General features: G+C 35.8%; 1 pseudogene; it reads left to right on the top strand.

The window, feature by feature from the left end:
• Positions 1–15,439: 15,439 nt before the first annotated feature.
• Positions 15,440–17,580, top strand: LOC9330018 (annotated as a pseudogene).
• Positions 17,581–20,021: the final 2,441 nt, after the last annotated feature.

Raw genomic sequence — 20,021 nt, 5'->3', positions numbered from 1 at the left:
ATTTTTGTGAGAGTTTAAAAGAATAGGAGTTGAAAAAGTAAAAGGATTTAAAAGAAAAGAAGCAGGAGTAGAAATTTGTAAGAGATTGCAATGGTATTCAGATAAGTAACCTGGAGCTTTAGCTTGTCTCTTTGGCCTGGCTACGGGTAGAGAGACTTGTCCTGAGTCAGCTGCAACAGTCTCTATTGGTGTAATGGTGACACTAGAGCGTGATGCAGATGGATCATGCTGAATAATGGGAGATGATGCAGCAGGGATATGCTCAGGAATATCATCAACTAAATCAATAGCAACAGGTACTGAAGCAGGTAAAATTGTAGTAGAGAATATATCATCAGTAGGTGAATTAGGTGAAACATTTTTGAAAGGAAATATATTTTCATGAAAAATAACATTCCTAGTGACTGAGACTGCATTAGTTTGAAGATTTAGAACTTTGTAACCTTTAACACCTGGTGGATAACCAAGAAATACACATGCTTCAGCCCTTGGTGAAAATTTTGTTCTATCTTTAGGAAGAGTAGAAACATAACACAAACAGCCAAAAGATCTTAAGAAATTGTAATCCGGAAGCTTTTTAAACAATTTTTCATATGGTGAAATTTTTCCTAAAACCAAAGAAGGAGTTCTATTTATCAAAAACACAGCAGTATGCACACAATCACTCCAATAGACCAAAGGAAGATTAGATTGAAAAAGTAAAGCCCGAGATACATTCAACAAGTGTTGATGTTTTCTCTCAACAACAGAGTTTTGTTGCGGGATATAAGGACATGAAAAGTGATGAATCATGCCATGATCTTTAACAAGTTGAGTAAATGAAAGTTCAGGTGCATTATCACTACGAATAGCTTTAACAACAGACTGATATTGAGTTTTAATATGCTTTAAAAAATATGGAAAAATCTGAAGAACATCATTTTTATTTCTTAACATGTAAATCCATGTGACTCTAGTACAATCATCAACAATAGTAAGAAAGTATTTATAGCCTTCTACAGATTCAATTGAAAAAGGACCCCATATATCTAAATGAATTAAATCAAATGGTGATTCAGACATATTATTTCTAGAAACAAAAGGCAATTTTTTTTGTTTTGCTAAAGGACAAACTTCACAATGACTATGAGTAGAACTACTAGAAAGCATAGGTAAAATACCAGACATATATTGTAACTTGATAGAGGATGGATGTCCAAGGCGTTGATGCCAGAGATGTCCATCCACTTGCAAGGATCCACAGAAACTAGCTGATGCATTGAAGGTAGAAGAAATGATAGCAGTCTCCAAGATGTATAGACTATGCATAAGAATTCCTTTACCAATCATCAAGTCCCGAGTATGGTCCTGAAGATAACATGAGTCAATATAGAAATGAGCAGAACAATTTTGATGTTTTAACAAAGAACTGACACTCAGTAAATTGAATTTAAATGTAGAAACATATAGAACATCATGCAAAATTAATGCTTGTGAGATATGCACTGTGCCTGTGTGTGTAATTGGTACTCTAGTGCCATTTGGGAGAGAGACTGTTACACCTGTCACAGGGAAAGTTTCACTAAACATAGACAGGTCAGAGCATACATGGCTAGTTGCTCCACTGTCAATTATCCAAGCACCATTAAGTAAAATTGAGTAAAGAGTAGATAAACACTGATGTTGAAAGGTGAAAATATGGTTTTCATATCTAAGACTTGAAGAAGGAAACTCAATTGAAACATTACCAGAGGTAGAAGTGGTGGCCATGGCACCATGCTCAGTTATCGTAGCTGTAGGGTATAGAGACGGCTGCTCTTGAACTCGAGCCTGAGTGTTGAGTTGATGAATCAAAGACTGGATTTGGTCAGGAGTGAAACTGCCAAGATCAAGGTTTGTTGCAGTTGTAGCAGGTGAGGGCATATAAAGAGCAGAACTAGGAGTAGGACCTGTTACTGCATTTGCCACTGCACCATTCTTGGGATATTGAGACTGCTGGAAATGATTCTGTTGAGGAAATGGTGGTCTTGATCCATTGTTAAATTGACCACGAGGAACAAAGGATTGCTGAACAAAAGACTGCTGTTGAGGAGGTCTTTGAGCCAACCTATGACCAGGAGGGTAACCATGAACCTTGTAGCACTTTTGTATAGTATGACCTGTACGGCCACAATGAGTGCATATAGGAGGTCTATGTTGTGGCCTGAAAGCAGCATAAGCAACATTCTCAACAGGACCAGAGTAATATCCAGCATTCACATTCTCAGACTGACCATTATAATATCCAGCATTAGTATCTATTGAACTCTGAAATGCCACATTCTCCAACTTAGTAGATGGCTTAATACACTTCTGCCTCTCATCTTGTGTAACCATGTTGAAAACATCTTCTATAGAAGGAATTGGTTTCAACATCAAAATATGTCTCCGAGTAGGCTCATACACTTCATTGAGTCCCATCAGAAACTTGGTAACACGACTACGTTGTTGTAGCTTTTCCCATAAAATTGCAGCATTACAATCGCATTTACCACAAGTACATAAAGGCAATTCAACATAATTCTTGTATTCCTCCCACAGAGTTACTAACTCAGTATAATAGGTACTCACATCCATTGAACCTTGCTGGATTGAGCCTAAACGCTGCTCAATTTCAAAGACTCTAGGTGCATCATCCTGCTTAAAACGTGACATCAAATTTTTCCAAATCGCTTCAGCAGTAGACATGAATAACAAGCTTTGGCCTATCTTTTTAGAAACAGAGTTCATTAGCCAAGTTGCTACCATATCATTACACCTAGACCAAGATCCAGCATCAGGATGATTAAGAGGAGGTTGAGTAATACTACCATCAATGAATCCGAGCTTATTTCTGACATTAAGCGCCATACGAATAGAGCGACGCCATGAATGAAATTCTGATCCAGAATTAAGCCGATCGGATACAAGAACCAACCCTGCGTGGTCCGTTGAATGTAGATAGAACGGATTCTCATATAGATCCGTGTATTGACGACGAGTATCTGGTATCGCTGTGTGATTTGGCGGAATTGTTCCCATTTCAAATGTTGAAAAAGAGAATCAACGATGGATTGTGCTGGGATTGAGTTATCGAAGAGAACCAGCAACAATGGAGGTCAAAAAAAAAAAAAAATGTTGAAACAAGAAAGTGAAAGATTCGTATGGAAGAAGATCAAACACAGCGATAAACAAAAAAGAAATCGAAATCGGAAACCATAGGAGTGATCGAAGCACTCATGGCTAAAGAAAAACGAGCTTAGATTGAGCTCAAGATGAAGAAATGAAGAAGATGACAATGGCGAAGGAATGAGAAATCAATGGCGGAAGAAGATTCTGTTAGGCTCTGATACCATATTAAAGTAGATCAGAAATAATGTGGATTTCTCATTAAATGGAAACAATGTACATAAAGTTGTTTATATACAAGTGATTAATCTAAACCGGTATTAACAAAATCCGGTTAACTAAATATACTTCAATAGGTGTTGAAAGGAGTTCTGCGACGGTCAGAGTCTAAGTCCGTGGGACTCGTGGCTTCCGTGAAGGCTGCAATGCAGGTTTGAGGATCCCTGGTGTAACGGAGTTAGGTCCTCTGGAAGAGAAAGAGGCCATGAAAGGAGCAGGCTTTGTGTTCAAGGTAGCGGTTGGTGCTTTGATGTAACCTTTGGGATCTTTCGTGGAACTTAGGTACGAAAACAAAAGCTTCACCATCTTTGTAGTCAATTTCAGAAGCAGGAAGCACATGAGCGTCTGAGATGATTACGTTTCCACTCGCCTTGTGGTTGCATAGAATCATTCCCGCAGCTCCATGCCAGCAACGACTGCTTGCTGTCCTTTGTCCACACGTGCGTTGTCTCCTCTAAGACACACCAAAATCTTCCCTTTCACCTTCTCCGGGTCTAAGCTACCTTTGCATATTCTATGTATATATCCAACATTAGTTGATTAGTGCTTACAGTGCCGGTCCAAACATTTTAAGTGCCCTAAGCGAAAAAAATAAAAAATTATTTTTGATTTAAGTGTTCTAAGCGAAAAAATATATTTTCGAGTTTGACTATTAATTATGAGATATTAGCAGTATAAATAAACCACTAAGCTACATATTTAATCACTATGAACTTAATTTAGATGATATGTATTAGTGTTTTTGTGGATTATACAAATAATTATAACGATTTATATTGAAACTACCATTGTTTACACACTAGTTAAATTAATTCATACACCTATTTAAACAAAAATAAATGATGGACCTATATGACCACTTTTATATATGCATGACCGAAACTCTAAATATAAGAATCTTGAAGAAAAAAAACAGAAAATGACAAAACATTTACATTAAAAAGTAAGAAACAAGAACATATAATGGGATGAAAGACCTATGTTATATAATGTTATCAAGTCACGTGTGAACATTTTCTAATATTCAAGCGAGGGCCGTAAGCGGTCGCTTATGTTGCTTACCCTCAAGGCCGGCACTGAGTGCTTATGTTACACATTCCCAAAAAAATGGATACATCTTTTACTTACGCATCAGTCACATTTCCATTTGGCTACTTTAGCTTCTGCAGCACTGATGAGGCTGTACATCTTTTCTTCGGGCAAAGGCTTTGAGAGGCTTGTTCAAAGCGTTCAAAATTAATTACTTGTAGCACAAGAAAGAAAGGAACAGAAAAAGTGAAAACAGTAAAGATCAAACCTTGAAGCTTTGCGTTGTTCCCGATCCATAGAGCTAGCACCGACTGTAATAATCCATGGTGCAACCTTTGAGACAGTTCCAGACTTAGGATCGGAATTCCCAGCAGAGCACACAACCGTCACTCCGTTTTTGACGGCGTGGAAGGATCCAATGCCGCAATGCCATCGCTCATGTAATCTCCTGTAACAGGATAAACCGGTAACCGAGAATAAGGTAAAATAAGGTAAGCTAAATCCAATCCAGAGATTCACCGAGAATCCGGAGATTGGCAAATCAAAGCCCAGAAGGTGAAGGATCACCTCGAAGATCTGAGATTCGGTGTTAATGGAAGATGATGATGATCGAAAGAAATAAAGGAGATTGAAGAAGATAATTTGTGTTTCTGATTGATTCTCAGAAAATGGCTAAAACCCTTACATATAGAGTCACGATGGTTTGGTGGTCTAAACATTACAATGCTCCCCTGTCGACAACATCCTTGTCCTCAAGGATGATAAGCGAAAAAACTTGGTAGAGCTCTTGATCATACCGTTTGGTTCGTCCAAGCTCTGGTGGCCTTTGAAAGTGGTACACTTCAAAAGAACAAAATTCAGCGAGAGAATTAGCAACATATATTGCCTGCATGAACATTTCTGTCACATCCATCTCTTGGGTCTAGTTATCATATCTAGCCTGCATCTTCTCGCTTTGAATTTCAGTACTAAACTTCCCCAAATCGTAGTAAAGTCCAACTTCAGAATGAGTATTTGGCGGTCTTAGAGGAGAACCATATATGAACCTCTCCTCAAACATGGTCAAAACCAATTCTTCTAGTTTACCAATCTTTCCTTCGTTGTAACAGTTAACCAATTCAATAAAAAGCATACACAGATTTTTGAGGTTCCTTTGAGTTGTTGTAGTAGCAGTAGCACATTTGGGGAGACTGTTGCTAAATTGCCCATTGCGAATGACAGCTACCATGGATTTCGGTTGCAGTTCTAAGACAAAGCTACCTTTGTTCCATCTATCCTATTTATCAATACCAGCTTTACTAATCATACACTCTTTCACAGTCAAAGCTGATATGATCTTGCCAAAAATACCATCTTTGGTATAATTAACTCCCAACATCGTAGCAGCTTTTATGGACAACATGCAACTCTGAATTCTTGAAATCAGGTAAGTAGATCATTTACCAGTGCTTCCATTTAACCACATTACCACCAAAAGTCGTTGACCTCTTACCTCCAAGCTTCAATAACCGCTTATACCTTATAACCACATTAGCATTAATAGAGACCAATTCCACCAAAAAATAATACTCTGCAACCGTAATGTCTTTAACAACTATCACTTGGCAGTGTGCTTTGCTTTCGCTTCTCACTTTGTGTCCAAGTAGCAAAATATGTAGAACTTTAATCCCACCAAGCAGCTTGACACAAAAGAACAATGCTCCATACGTATAATTGATGACAACCATCATTATATTCCTTAGAATTGTAATAGAAACCTTTGAACCTTTTTCTCAAGGAATGAATGATCAAAGGAAACATCTTGTTTTTATCAAAAATTTCTGAAACTTTAGGACCAAAACCAGATGGATCCTTTGGAGACTCTTTGATGACCATAATTACTGTGAATTTCCTTAGCTCTATTTGTGCCCATCGATGCCTCAAAGATTTCTTCATGATGTGATCTATTGTTTGTTTCCGGTGGACATGAAGTTCTACCTCTGCTCCTAACCTCATGTTACGTATTCCCATGCCGACTAATAACTTCCACACATCATCTACTATTGCCTCTCGAAATTTCATATTAATATTAATGATTCCTTGTAAACGCATCCCATGAAACTGCTGCTTTATTTTCAGATCACTATACCACCATCTAAGTTGCACTGAAACGGGTACGGGAAACGGGATAAAACATTCTGGCGATTTCTTGATCTAGTTGGTCCCTAGCTTGAACACCAAATGCTCTTTCAATAGGTGAAAGAGCCGACTTTCTTTTCTTAAAAGCAGGATCCGTTTCACAAACCAAAGACACTTCTTTTGGACCAGATTCCTTTTTTCTCGTCTCAAACTCGTTTTCCAACCTTTGCAGCTCAAGCTTCTCATTCATTCGTATTTTCGTACAAGAAGAGATGCCAATATTTTTGATCCCAAGCAAGTGAGCTTTAACTCTAGAATACGACCCTTGTCGTTCTAGATTACAAAAGCTACATTTGAATTTCCAGGTTCCTCCTGCTCCTGCTTTCGCTACTTTTTCCACATAACTCCACAGTGGAGCTTCATCACTTTGATTTGAAGAGTTTGCAGATTCATTACCACTGTTATTACCAATATGATCACTTTGTCCTTGAGAACCGTTCATCTGCCAAATAACATAATATAAATTTAAAAGGAATATGTTGTAATATAGTACGTTTCCCAAACTTAATTGTGAAACTAGTACCGTTACTATTTATAATTTGGTGAAAGAGAGAGTGCGAGACGTATAAGAGTGTGAGTGTGAGAGAGAGTGTGAGAGTGAGAGAGAGTGTGTGGGTCAGAATTTTTTTTTTAAAATTTCTTTTTCTTGAAAAGAAAAAGTATGCGAGTGTGAGAGAGAGAGTGTGGGTCAGGGTTTTTTTAAATTAAATTTCTTTTTCTTTCTTTATTATACTTCATTCCCTCAAAATTTAATAATTAAAATGCTCGTTCGTAAATTTTATTTTTCAAAAATTGATCATATACATAAAAATCTATGTTTTTTTCTCTATCATTTGATATGCATTTTGTTTTATAATTTTTAAAATTTATATTACCGAACACTGTACAAATCTATTTATATATAGATATAAACCATTGTACAGATATAAACCATTGTACAGATATAGACCACTGTACAGATATATACCACTGGACAGATACATATATAGACCACTGTACAGATATAAACCAATGCTCGTTAATGTTTGTAATGTAGTAATATTTACTATTCAAAATTAGAGAATTGGTCTATATCTGTACAGTGGTCTATATATGTATTTGTACAGTGGTATTCTGTACAGTGGTCTATATCTGTACAGTGGTCTATATCTGTACAGTGGTCTATATCTGTACAGTGGTCTATATAGTGGTCTATATATGTATCTGTACAGTGGTATTCTGTACAGTGGTCTTCTGTACAATGGTTTATATCTATACAGTGGTTTATATCTGTACAGTCATTCTTCTGTACAGTACAAACTGACTAATTCTCCAATTTTGAATAGTAAATATTACTACATTACAAACATTAACGAGCATTGGTTTGTATCTGTACAGTGGTATTCTGTACAGTGGTATTCTGTACAGTGGTATTCTGTACAGTGGTATTCTGTACAGTGGTCTATATATGTATCTGTACAATGGTATTCTGTACAGTGGTCTTCTGTACAGTGGTCTTCTGTACAGTGGTATATATCTGTACACTGGTCTATATATGTACAGTGGTCTATATCTGTACAATGGTTTATATCTTTATATAAATAGATTTGTACAGTGTTCGGTAATATAAATTTTAAAAATTATATTACAAAATACATATCAAATGATAGAGAAAAAAACATAGATTTTTATGTATATGATCAATTTTTGAAAAATAAAATTTACGAACGAGTATTTTAATTATTAAACTTTGAGGGAATAAAGTATAATAAAGAAAGAAAAAGAAATTTAATTAAAAAAAAAACATGACCCACACTCTCTCACACTCTCTCTCACACTCGCATACTTTTTCTTTTCAAGAAAAAGAAATTTAAAAAAAAAAACCCTGACCCACGCTCTTTTTCTCACACTCACACTCTTATACGTCTCACACTCTCTCTCTCTCACACTCTCTCTTTCACCAAATTATAAATAGTAACGGTACTAGTTTTACAATTAAGTTTGGAAAACGTACTAGTTTCCCAATACACCCAATTTAAAATTAATCTAAAACAAAGAAACAAAGAAGTTAAACAAACGTGATGAATCTCTATGCTATATTAAAATAATATTCAAAAGTAATAAGAAAAGAGAAGAAGAACGACTTACTCTGGTCAAAAGGTCGTTTCACGTAGACGTAGTGTCGTGAAGAGAAGATTGTGATTGTGAACTTGGTGAAGAGAAGTTGAGAACGGCAGAAGGCTTTTAATATTGTAGTCGTGCTAAATCTAATGACTCTTTTAATTAAAAACCATAGAACATGTCTTTTAATTCCTTTTATGATTGAGTTTTCTTTAGGAAATTGACAAAATTGCTTATTTAAAATTAGGGACACTTAATTTATTCCCAAAACGTGTCGGAAACGTTCCTATATCAGTTCCATCACGTTTCCATTTTTTGCTGGCGTCCATAACGTCTCTGAAACGTGTGGGAAACGTTTTTAGGCTGTCCCCAGCAAGTACCCGTCCCCGAAACGAAGCTGGGACGTGAGACGGCTAAAAATTAACGTCCCCGTGCATCATATTATGAGATTCACTTATCCAATCCCAGTGGTCTTGTACACAAAATAATTTACCGGCTTCCAGACGTAGTTAGCTAGAGATAATTTATCGGATAGTTTCTCTTCAGACCACTTACTCATATCTCTAATGCAACAACAGACTTGGAGATTCAAAGCTATCAAGCTATGATCAAGTTTCTTATCCTTCATAACATCGTTTTCAACATTCATTAGCTTCTTCTTTTCTACACCATAAACCAGTTCTTTACAGAAACCATTTAAGCTAATATGACCTTGATTTAGCTCCTTCTTATACTCCCATCCAAAGAGCTCTAATTTTGCTTCTAAACTCCTATTATAAGCCCCAAAACAGACCCATAATTTCAAAGCATCACGAGCAGGGCCGGCCCAACAGATTTGGCTGCCCAAAACAATCTTAAGCCCATACATTTAAAAATGTAACCAAACAGGTACTCGAACAATGCACCAAATGGAAAGTCATATAGGGGCTAACCACTGCACTACATAACTCTTTCTGAAAATGATGACTTTACTACTATATATAACTTTTGGCGTCTAAAGCATGGGCTTTACCAGCTTTAGCTCAGGGCCGGTCCTGATCACGAGTAATTAAAGTTGAGGGCCGGTCCTGATCACGAGTAATTAAGCAGTTTAATAAGATCAGTCCATCACCTTGTTGTGCTTCCAATAATCTGACATGTCATCCCCATACCATAACATACTTTTCACTTGATTTCTCCACAAAAGAGAACCTCTCTGAATTGCTTTTAAACTTGAATCGACAGGACTTTGTACACTTCGTTGGCAGCCTCTTACTTTGTACTCTTGGGTGCATTGAATCGAACAGTTGGTGTGCAACACGGTGAATATTAACACATGTAAATCTATGGGAACGTGGCGACCTCTTAATCGGATTTGACACTTGGTCCGGCCTTGATTTTTCCTTTGTATTTATCCATCGTCTTGATTCATGTATGTCGATAGCAGATCTTTGATACCACTCTCTTGAATCGATGAACTTGTTTCAATCCATTCTTTTGCACAGAACGATCCCACTTCCGGGTTCAAAACTTGAAGAACGGGAACGTCAGTTCTTTCTGGAACAGCCTTAATCGTCGAAATCATGTATGATTTGTTAAAATCTTGAGGATCGTGAGGTAGAGGTGACTGTGATGGTGTTATCGGAGTGATCGGCGAAGAGAAGTTGGAGAAGGAAGTTCCCAGCGACAAAACGATTGACAATATAAGAACGGCACCATATTCTTATATTTATATTAGGCTAATTAGGTATGAGTATTAGGGGTTTGACAAAAAAAAAAAAAAAAAAAAAAGAAGGTATGAGTATTAGGGTTTAAATTAGGTATGAGTATTATCGCCGTTAAGAAAAAAGTAAATAACCTTATATCTACTTTATTTTTATAATCTACGAATTATGGTAAAGTTACATAAATTCTAGTAGAATAATTAATGTTGTAAATGGGCCATATAATTATTAAGAAGCTAATCGAAAGGCCCATATATTTGTCTAGTGTCATTAATCGTGTGGTGTTGATCGGACGGTTATTACTAATCCCTTTTATTTTAATGTTAATCGGACGGCCACGAATAAAATTGATTATTATAATAGGGAAGGCAGGGGTAAGTGTCAAAGTTGATATCGGACGGTGTCAAAGTTGATATCGGACGGCTGTGGGTTTTTTCTGGTTTTTTTTTATCTCGATCTAACGGTCCGAATTTTTTTTTCATAATTAAATATTTAATGGACAGGGGCAAACTGATAATTGTTCAGGAGAATAGCCTAGATGGCCAGGGTTTAGTCAAGGACGCTTGTCAAATATTTTATATATTTAGATAATTGATTTAGAATTTTATACATGAAACAAAAGTTTCAAAATACGATGGATATTTGTTGGATTCTTACCGAAACTATTTTTAAAACTGCACAAAAATCTTTATATTACAAATTTATCAATTTTAAAATCAACTAACTCTATCTAATTGACTAATTCCCACTCACACTAATCTTTTAGGGTTATTTACATTTCATGGTTATTCATTTACAAAATATTACACAGTCGAAGAAATCTACCAAATGTATATTTTGCCTCTTTTTTTTAAGTCCGATAACAACGGCCAAATATGTAAACAATGATTCAGTTTTTGATAAAGTTATAAAAACACGTGTCGGAATGAGTAGAATTATATATGAAGGGTCAACGTACTTGGTAGCAACGACAGTATGCATTAACAATAGTTCCCACTATCGTTGTTTCTTTTTTTTTAATGTAATGTTAAATTATATTCAAAGGAAAATAACGTTTGTACAACTAGTGCAACGGTTTGTCAAAATAAAAAGCTAAGAAGTTCTTGAAATTGAACAATTTGAAAATTTGAGAAGAATCAACTTTGTGCTTGGAGCCAGACTTGAAAGGCCGCGTCATACCGTCGGTCTCCCATTCGCCTAATGGTGGTTATTTGATTTCTAACTTGTTTATCTACCCAGCCAATCAGTTGAGTAGATGAATTCGGTGCTTCCCCATGCCGTCGTCCATTCCTCTCTCTCCAAACAGTATAGATATTGGAAAACATACCTGATTAGGAAGCTTTCTATTCGATTAAGAGATGCGTCCGAGATGTGAGCCAAAATCTGTGACCAGCCCGTTGTGTATCTGGTTTTCCACAAACTCTTAGTAAGCGCAGCCCATATGGTAGAGACATAGCTGCACGAGAAGAACAAGTGATCGCGAGTCTCCATGTTGTTCATACAGAAAACACAGTTACCCATAGCACTCCCTTTCCATTTAACCATTCGCTCTCCAGTTGAAAGTCTATTTTGAATCGCAAGCCAAGAACAAAAAGAGTACTTGGGTGTGGCATGAGAGAACCACACCCCCTTATGCCAAGGGACCATGAGTGAAGTAGCTCGTATATAGTTCCAAGTATCCTTCGTAGAGAAGTTTTCTTTGAACACATTTTTTTTACCTTTCCACAGCGCAATATCATCAGCCTCTTTGCGTTTCTGCCTTTGTATAACTAACACCTCTTCGATCTCATTTAAGTGAGCCAATCAGTGTCTTCTTCGTCGTTTACCTGTCCATGCCTCCGCTAGTGATGACTCTTTATTGATACCAAGATCGATAACTCCCCTCTCTCCAGCAACATCCATTAATCTCCCAAGAGTTGACCAATTATCAAACCAGAAGGAAACCGACTGCCCATTTCCCACATCAACTTTGCTAAAGGATTTAGCTACTTCTCTGTATTTAGAATTTTTTTCCAAATCCACGATCCAGTGCTTGTGTTCTGTTTTACAGTCCAAAATGACTTCCTCCGTAGCAGGTAAGTATCCACCCATTTGACCCAAAGAGATGTGCTATTTGAGATGATTCTCCAAATCAACTTCAAGCAACACACATCATTGGCCTCTTTTAAATTTCGTAAACCCAGGCCCCCTCTGTTTTTGGTTTACACACATTTCCCCAAGATATTTTAGCCTTCTTTGAACTCATTTCAGTGCCTGACCAAAGAAAAGCAGATCAAAGCTTGTCTATCTCCCGAATGCATTGGCGAGGAAGCCGGAAGGCAGCCAGCCAAAAATTACAAATACTCCAAAGAACCGAATTAATCAAGTTGAAACGACCTGCAAAAGAGAGGTAGCGAGATGTCCAAGAAGCAATGCGTTTTTTTATCTGTTCAATGAGAGGAGAGTAGTCCGCAGTCGTGAGCCTTTTGGTGACCAAAGGTAGGACTAAATATCTGACCGGTAATTGACCAACATCAAATGCAAATTTGGCAGCTATCTCTAGTCTTACGAGCGATGGAACTCCAGCCATATACAATGTCGATTTCTCCATGCTTATCTTTAAACCAGACCGCTTGTAAAACTCATCAAAAACCTCCACAATACCCTCAATCGATCGAACTTTACCATCAGACAGCACCATTAAATCATCCGCAAAGCTTAAGTGTGTCAAGCCTAGTCGTTTGCAGTTGGGATGGAAACCAAAGCGTCGCGCAACCACAACCTTATCTAACATCTTAGATAAAACGTCCATGCTTATAACAAACAGATAAGGCGATAAGGAGCATCCTTGACGCAGTCCCCTTGCACTTTGGAAATAACCTGCAAGATCGCCATTAACTTGAACCGAGAACGAAGCCGTAGTAATACAAAGCTTTATCCAATGTATGAAAATCGCAGGGAAGTTCATAGCCACCAGAACGTTGACAAGAAAGGACCATTGGACCGAGTCAAAAGCTTTTGAAATATCAATCTTTATGGCACATCGGCTAGAGATCGAGTCTTTATGGTAGTCCTTTACTAGTTCTGTTGCAAGCAACAAATTCTCAATGAGTAACCTGTCCTTTACAAATGCTGACTGATTTCCCGCAATGAATTTTGGTAGCATCAGTTTTAATCTATTCGCAAGAATCTTCGAGATAACCTTGTAGATTACATTGCAGCATGAGATAGGTCGGTAGTCACTCATTTCCCTGGCTTCAAGCTTTTTTGGAATCAGGGCAAGAATGGTAGAGTTTATACCTTTCGGTAAAAAACCTTTGACAAAAAAAGATTGAATCGCCAAGATGAATTCATTTCCTATTATATCCCAAGTCGCCTTATAAAACTCCAAAGTATAACCATCCGGGCCTGGGGATTTATCATTAGGCATAGAGAATAAAACCTTCTTTACTTCCTCAGCCGTGACCTCTCGCATAAGCAACTCTTGATCTGTATGAGAACAACGAAACTGTAGTAAATCTTGGAGCTCACTGACCTCAACGCCCACATAATCTTCTGGAATAAGCTGCAAGAAATCTTTAAAGAAACGTTCAGCTTAATATATCAATACGGTGAAACTCCTCTGACCTCAGATCAAAGCTCATTAAAATACAATCCATCGAAGGAAATGATTTCGCTCCAAAGTACAGCCTACCCCTGTTGCATAAGGTTTTAGTTGCCGGAAGAAAGCGATGTTTGCAACCTATCGCTCTCCAAGATTCTTCACCTACTAGCAGAATATGATAGTCTTGAAATTTGGAATGCAGCGACCTTCTAACCAATAACAACTTCATTTTTTTTTTGTCTCCCAAGTCTCCAAAACACAAATATTTCCGGCACTCAGTACAACCAAGTGGAACCTCTGGAAACTCTGGTAGAGTAATAAACTTTTGTAAAACCGGATTGCATAATAGAACATTTCTTCCTTCATAGTAACAGAGCAAACCTAGGATGGATTCTGATTCAGACGTGCGATAGCCTTCTAAAGAAGGCATACGAATCTTCTGTTCTCCAGAAGATAAAAACGGTTCCACTTCTTGAGAAAACGACTCAAATTCCGATCATAATTTGTACAAAAGTTTCAAAAAAGATATGATGAACAATGGTCTCGAAAAGTCACCCAACTGTGGTTTCTTTACATTTTGGAATTTTCTTTGGAGAACTTTTAAAACTTCTTAGATTATTGTAGTTGGGAAGTATAAATTTGATATTGCGTTCGTAGTCCATATATCAATTAATAGGAACATGAAAAAGATTGCATGTTAGTTTGGAAGAAGAAAATCCGAGGAACATAAAATTAAGTACTTTATATATTGCCTTGTCTCCTTTTGATTAGGCACATAAAACGACCGTTGCATTAGAACCATTACATTCTTTTCGTCACATGTTGAAAAATGAAAAATGAAAAATGAAAAAAATGTAACATGTATTGAAAGATATTGTATCTTGTTGGTAGCACAAAGCGATACAATTTTTAGGGGATAAAATCAGCAGTTATTAGTACGTAACTAATTAAAAGCGATATAAAATAGCGGATAAAAGGAGCGGTATAAAAAAATTAAAAATATATTTTGTATTAATTTTTATATCACTTTGTGATTAATTTTCATAACATATGTCAATTAAAAGTGTGAACGATTGGTTATATTTTATGACCAAGTTGTTACTTTGCTTTGTGTAAAAGTAAATCTGCATGAAGATAAGAAAAAAGTAAGCAGGAGAAACAGCAAATTGACTCAAAAAGATTTGTATAAAGCAAGAACGAGAATAAAATATTTAGAAAATGTTAAACATGTGAGGAATCATAAGTTTATATTAATCAGTAGAGAAACTTATATTTTATACAAGTACTGAATCATCTACATTTTCAATATGGTATAGTTTAACAAACAGTATATAATCAAATTATCCAAAACTGATTTAGAATCAATATATCTAGAATTATTCAGTTGTAATTTGCTCAAGCTTGAGGGCACTGATGAATCTAACTTGAATTTATATGTAACATGAAAAGATTAGAGACGGTGACGACGTTGAAGAAGTCACACGGAGTGGCCAAAGTCATTGGTTCGATGGTTGGAATGTTAGTGTTTGCTTTTGTGAAAGGGCCAAGTTTGATCAACCACTATAATAGCAAGACCATACCAAACGGCACCGTTCCATCGACCAAAGATTTTGTAAAAGGTTCAATCACAATGCTTGCTGCCAATACTTGCTGGTGTTGTGGATTATCATGCAGGTATGCCACTCACTGATCACTTACTCACTTTCATCACTTCACTAGCTAGTTGCCTCCTAATTTTTTAATCGTTACTCCTTTGTTTCCTAGATTTAAAATTTGTTAGTCTCATTACTGTTTACCGTGGAAGTTACCATTCCATATAGATTGATTTTGATTTTGATTGATAACTCATATAATAGCGGAATGACGTTTTCTAATGCAATTACACAAGTATATTATATAAACAATATATATTATACAAGGTTAAACAAAATGTTAAAAATGCATGATTTATGTTTTGCCTTAAAAAATACAAATTAAAATTTAAATACATCACAACAATTAATTTTAATTTTTAATATATATGTATGTATATACATACTTTTGTGAGTAATTTGGAAAAAAAACTAATACATACTTTTGTAGAAAAGTTTATATTTCTTTGTAATATATGTGAGATACTTTTAGATTGGTAAAAAATATATAAGAATATCAAATTCTGAAGATGTTTTTCAACGGACTCATAGAAATTTAGACATGATTTATGTTTAAAAAAAAAGCTTTCTTGAAATATTAAATTTTTTAAAATTTCATTTTAATCTATATATGAGAAAAGCAAGTCTCCGATGTTACGTAATTGGACCTCCACCATGATATGAAAAACGACTAGTCGTTTACACACTTTCATAAATCATAATCGTTGGTAATGGTATTGTCTATATTGGATAATAAAAATTCGAGTGGAAGCACAAATTATTTTCATATCAAATCATAAATAATGTCACTTGTACGTAGACACTAAAAACAAGTACACCATTATTAATAGACGTGACATAGGTATGACATCAAATATATGTCCATAGAGACTACTGCTCAAATGAATTTTTGTCTCAAAATATTATCATTCGTTTTTTTCAAAAATTTCAATACAAACATTTTAATCCAAAAATATCACAAACACTAAAAGTAAATTTCAAAGGTTTCTAATTTAAAATTTTGGGTTTGGGCTTAGGGTTTAGTTTTTAGCGTTTATGATTTATTTTTTAAGGTTTACGATTTAGTTTTTAAGATTTAAAGTTTAATTTTAGTTTTGTGCTATTCTCGAAAAAATATATATATTAGTGGTAATTCTGAAAAAAAAAAACTAGTGATGATATTTTTGGAACAAAAACTCATTTTAGTGGTAATTTTGAGAATGTTAATACTTTCATCACTAATTTTTTTAAGGAAGAAAATGTAAGAAAAGAAATACATTCTTTAACAACTTTGATTGATTGTGTTTGTTAGAGCAAGGTGATGAAGGAATACCCAGCGAAGTTGCGATTGGTAACACTTCAATGCTTATTCAGTTGCATACAAACCGCAGTTTGGGCAGTCGCGGTGAACAGAAATCCATCAGTATGGAAGATCGAATTCGGTTTACCTCTTCTCTCAATGGCTTATTGTGTATGTTACCCTAATCCCAATTCTAAATCTCTATTAAATTTAAAATTCTTCTCTAAGTTTATTAAAAGAATGTTTAAAAACACAATTAAATAGGGAATTATGGTGACTGGGCTCACATATTGGTTACAAGTATGGGCAATAGAGAAGAAAGGGCCAGTATTCACTGCACTCTATACTCCTTTAGCTCTCATCATTACTTGCATAGTCTCATCTTTCCTTTTTAAGGAAACACTATACCTTGGAAGGTTTGTTTTATTAAAACAAATAAATAATTTTCTTACCATATATATGTTTATGTCTTTTGAAATGTTTGTGTTTGGACTTGGGGATATATATAACTCGTGCAGTGTGGGTGGAGCTGTGTTGTTGGTGTGTGGACTATATCTTGGTTTGTGGGGTAAAACTAAAGAAGAAGAAATAGAAGGATATGGTGAAAAGCAAAGCCAAAAAGAGATTAAAGAAGAAGTTATCATCGTCTAGGACTGTGTCACAACACTTTAACTTTGGCTACTCTCCCATATTATTACACGTCTTTGTTCCTTTTTTGTCATTTACGCATTTTGTCGCAACTATCATATGAATAATGTCTGCATTCATGTAATGTAAATATAAATGTGGAGTTTTTTTTTTAGTCATTGTAATGTTTTACGGGAAAAAGGTCAAAAAAATCGTCATATTGTAAACCACATAACGGATGGACTTCATAACCGTGGCCCATGTCCATGTTCTAGAAGGCCCATGTCCATGTTCTAGAAGGCCCATGTCTAGCTTCTAGAAGACTCGCCCAATTACGGTTTATGTTAGTCTTAGTGGGCTTTGGGCTTTAGGGTTTCCTAATCCAATTGGGATTTGTCTCTCTTATTGTGTATATATATAAGTTGTAACCTCATTCATTAATCAATAGAACACATGAGATTCATAACACGTTATCAGCACGAGTTTGCTCTTAACAACCCTAACCCTAAAAATCGCAAAACACTGTTCACGCCGACACTGTTCACGCCGACACTGTTCACGCCGACACTGTTCATCGGTACTGTTCATCCCAGCGTGAGTTACCTAGGTCTTAAGCTCCCGGTCCAATCCGTTCAGCCCCAATTGGTGAAAGGTAAAAACGAAACCTTAAAAGCTTAAAGACCAAAAATCGAACTTGAACCTAATGCAAAGCGAAATCTTAAAAACGGATAATGATTGATTAAGTAATTGCTTTTGCTTGTATGATTCGATTGCTTGACTCGTTTAAGTTGTTAGAAAAGTTATTGCTTAAAACTAACTCTCAAACTCGAAAACACTTAGCCATGGCTGAAACCTTAAAACCCTAAATCGAATTGGAAACCTAAAACCCTAAAATATAATCGATTGATTGAGGTTGTTTAGGTTGTTAGATTGATTGTTTCTTTGATTGATTACATGCATAAGTTGTTAGAAACCCTAAAACTAAAATCGCATGAACCCTAGAAACCTTAGAAAAGATAATCCTATTGTAAATAAGAAAAACCCTAAAATTCTTATTAAAATAGGAAATCTTAAAACCCTAAAATCCTTATTAAAATAGGAAATCTTAAAACCCTAAAATCCTTATTAAAATAGGAAATCTTAAAATCCTAAAATCCTAATTAAATTAGGAAATTCCTAAAACCTATTCAAGATAGGAAAACCTTAAGAAATAGAAAAATTTCTAAATCCTAATCAAAAAGGAAATCTTAAAAATCTTAAATCCTAAGTAAAATAGGAAAACCCTAATCCTAAGCAAAAGAGGAAATTTAATCCTAAAAGGAAAAGGAAAAGTCAAATCCCTAAGTAAAATCGATTCATGGTTCGGTCTTAAATACTGCATGACATTAACAATTACATGATTTTGACTTAAACCTCTTTGCTTGTAGATGTCGAATTACAACTTGTATTTTACTGCCCTAAATCTCTTAGGAGATAATTATTTGAAATGGGCAATGGATACTAAGATTATCCTAAAGTCAAAAGGACTTGGTGAATGTATCACATATGGCAATAATGCCAAGAGAGAAAGATAGATACAAGGCAATTTTAGCCACCATCTTATTGAGAGTCTCAGAATCTAGGACTATAAGTCTGTGGATGAGTCTATTGCTAGTTGAGCAAAATAATGACTTACTGAAGGGAAAAAGTAAATTAAGATCTCATAGATTAACCCCATTACTTGATGCCAATAAGGCCGCAGAGGATAAGAAAAAAATTCCAAAGAATCTAACCACGTCCAGAGTGATAGACCACACGGCCGTGGCCGTGGTGGATGGAAAGGACGTGGCCGTTGCCACTATAATTCATCCGGCCGTGGGAACCACTATAACCGTGGTTGTGAGCCCAATTTTGGCCGTGGTCGAGGGCGAGGACGCTGTGGTATTTCCAAACCACAACACTCGACCAAATAAGTGTGCCAGAGATATGGAATGGGGAACCATTGGGCTAAGATATGTAGGACTTCCAAACATCATTGTAACCTCTATCAAGAGAGTGTGAAAGGAAGAATCCTAAAGCCCATTTGGTATATATAAAGATGGTGAAAATAATTTTGAACATGATCAAGATGATCTAATGGAGTATAAAACTTCTGATTGCCTAAAAGAATCAAGTTGGTAAATCCGATTTCGACATCAAAACCTTTGTGTGTTTCTTTGCCGTTTTATGTGTTCATTAATTATTATTTCCTTGAATTTATTTTATATTATTTTATGTTTAAAACATGATTCTTGTCCATATAAGAAATGACCGAGGACAAGAACATATTTGTGGTGGATAGTGGAGCCACACAAAAGATAAGAGATATTTTCCTAAATCTCATAATGAAAAAATGCCAATATTAGCACTATAGCGGGTATAGCAAATCTTATTGAGGGCTACGGCCAAGCCCATATTCTATTACCAAATGGCACGCATCTTGAACT

The sequence above is a fragment of the Arabidopsis lyrata genome (assembly GCF_000004255.2).
Source record: "Arabidopsis lyrata subsp. lyrata unplaced genomic scaffold ARALYscaffold_1, whole genome shotgun sequence".
NCBI lineage: Eukaryota > Viridiplantae > Streptophyta > Magnoliopsida > Brassicales > Brassicaceae > Arabidopsis > Arabidopsis lyrata.
Note: the sequence above shows the minus strand (reverse complement) of the source record. Positions and strands in the feature narration are given on the sequence as shown.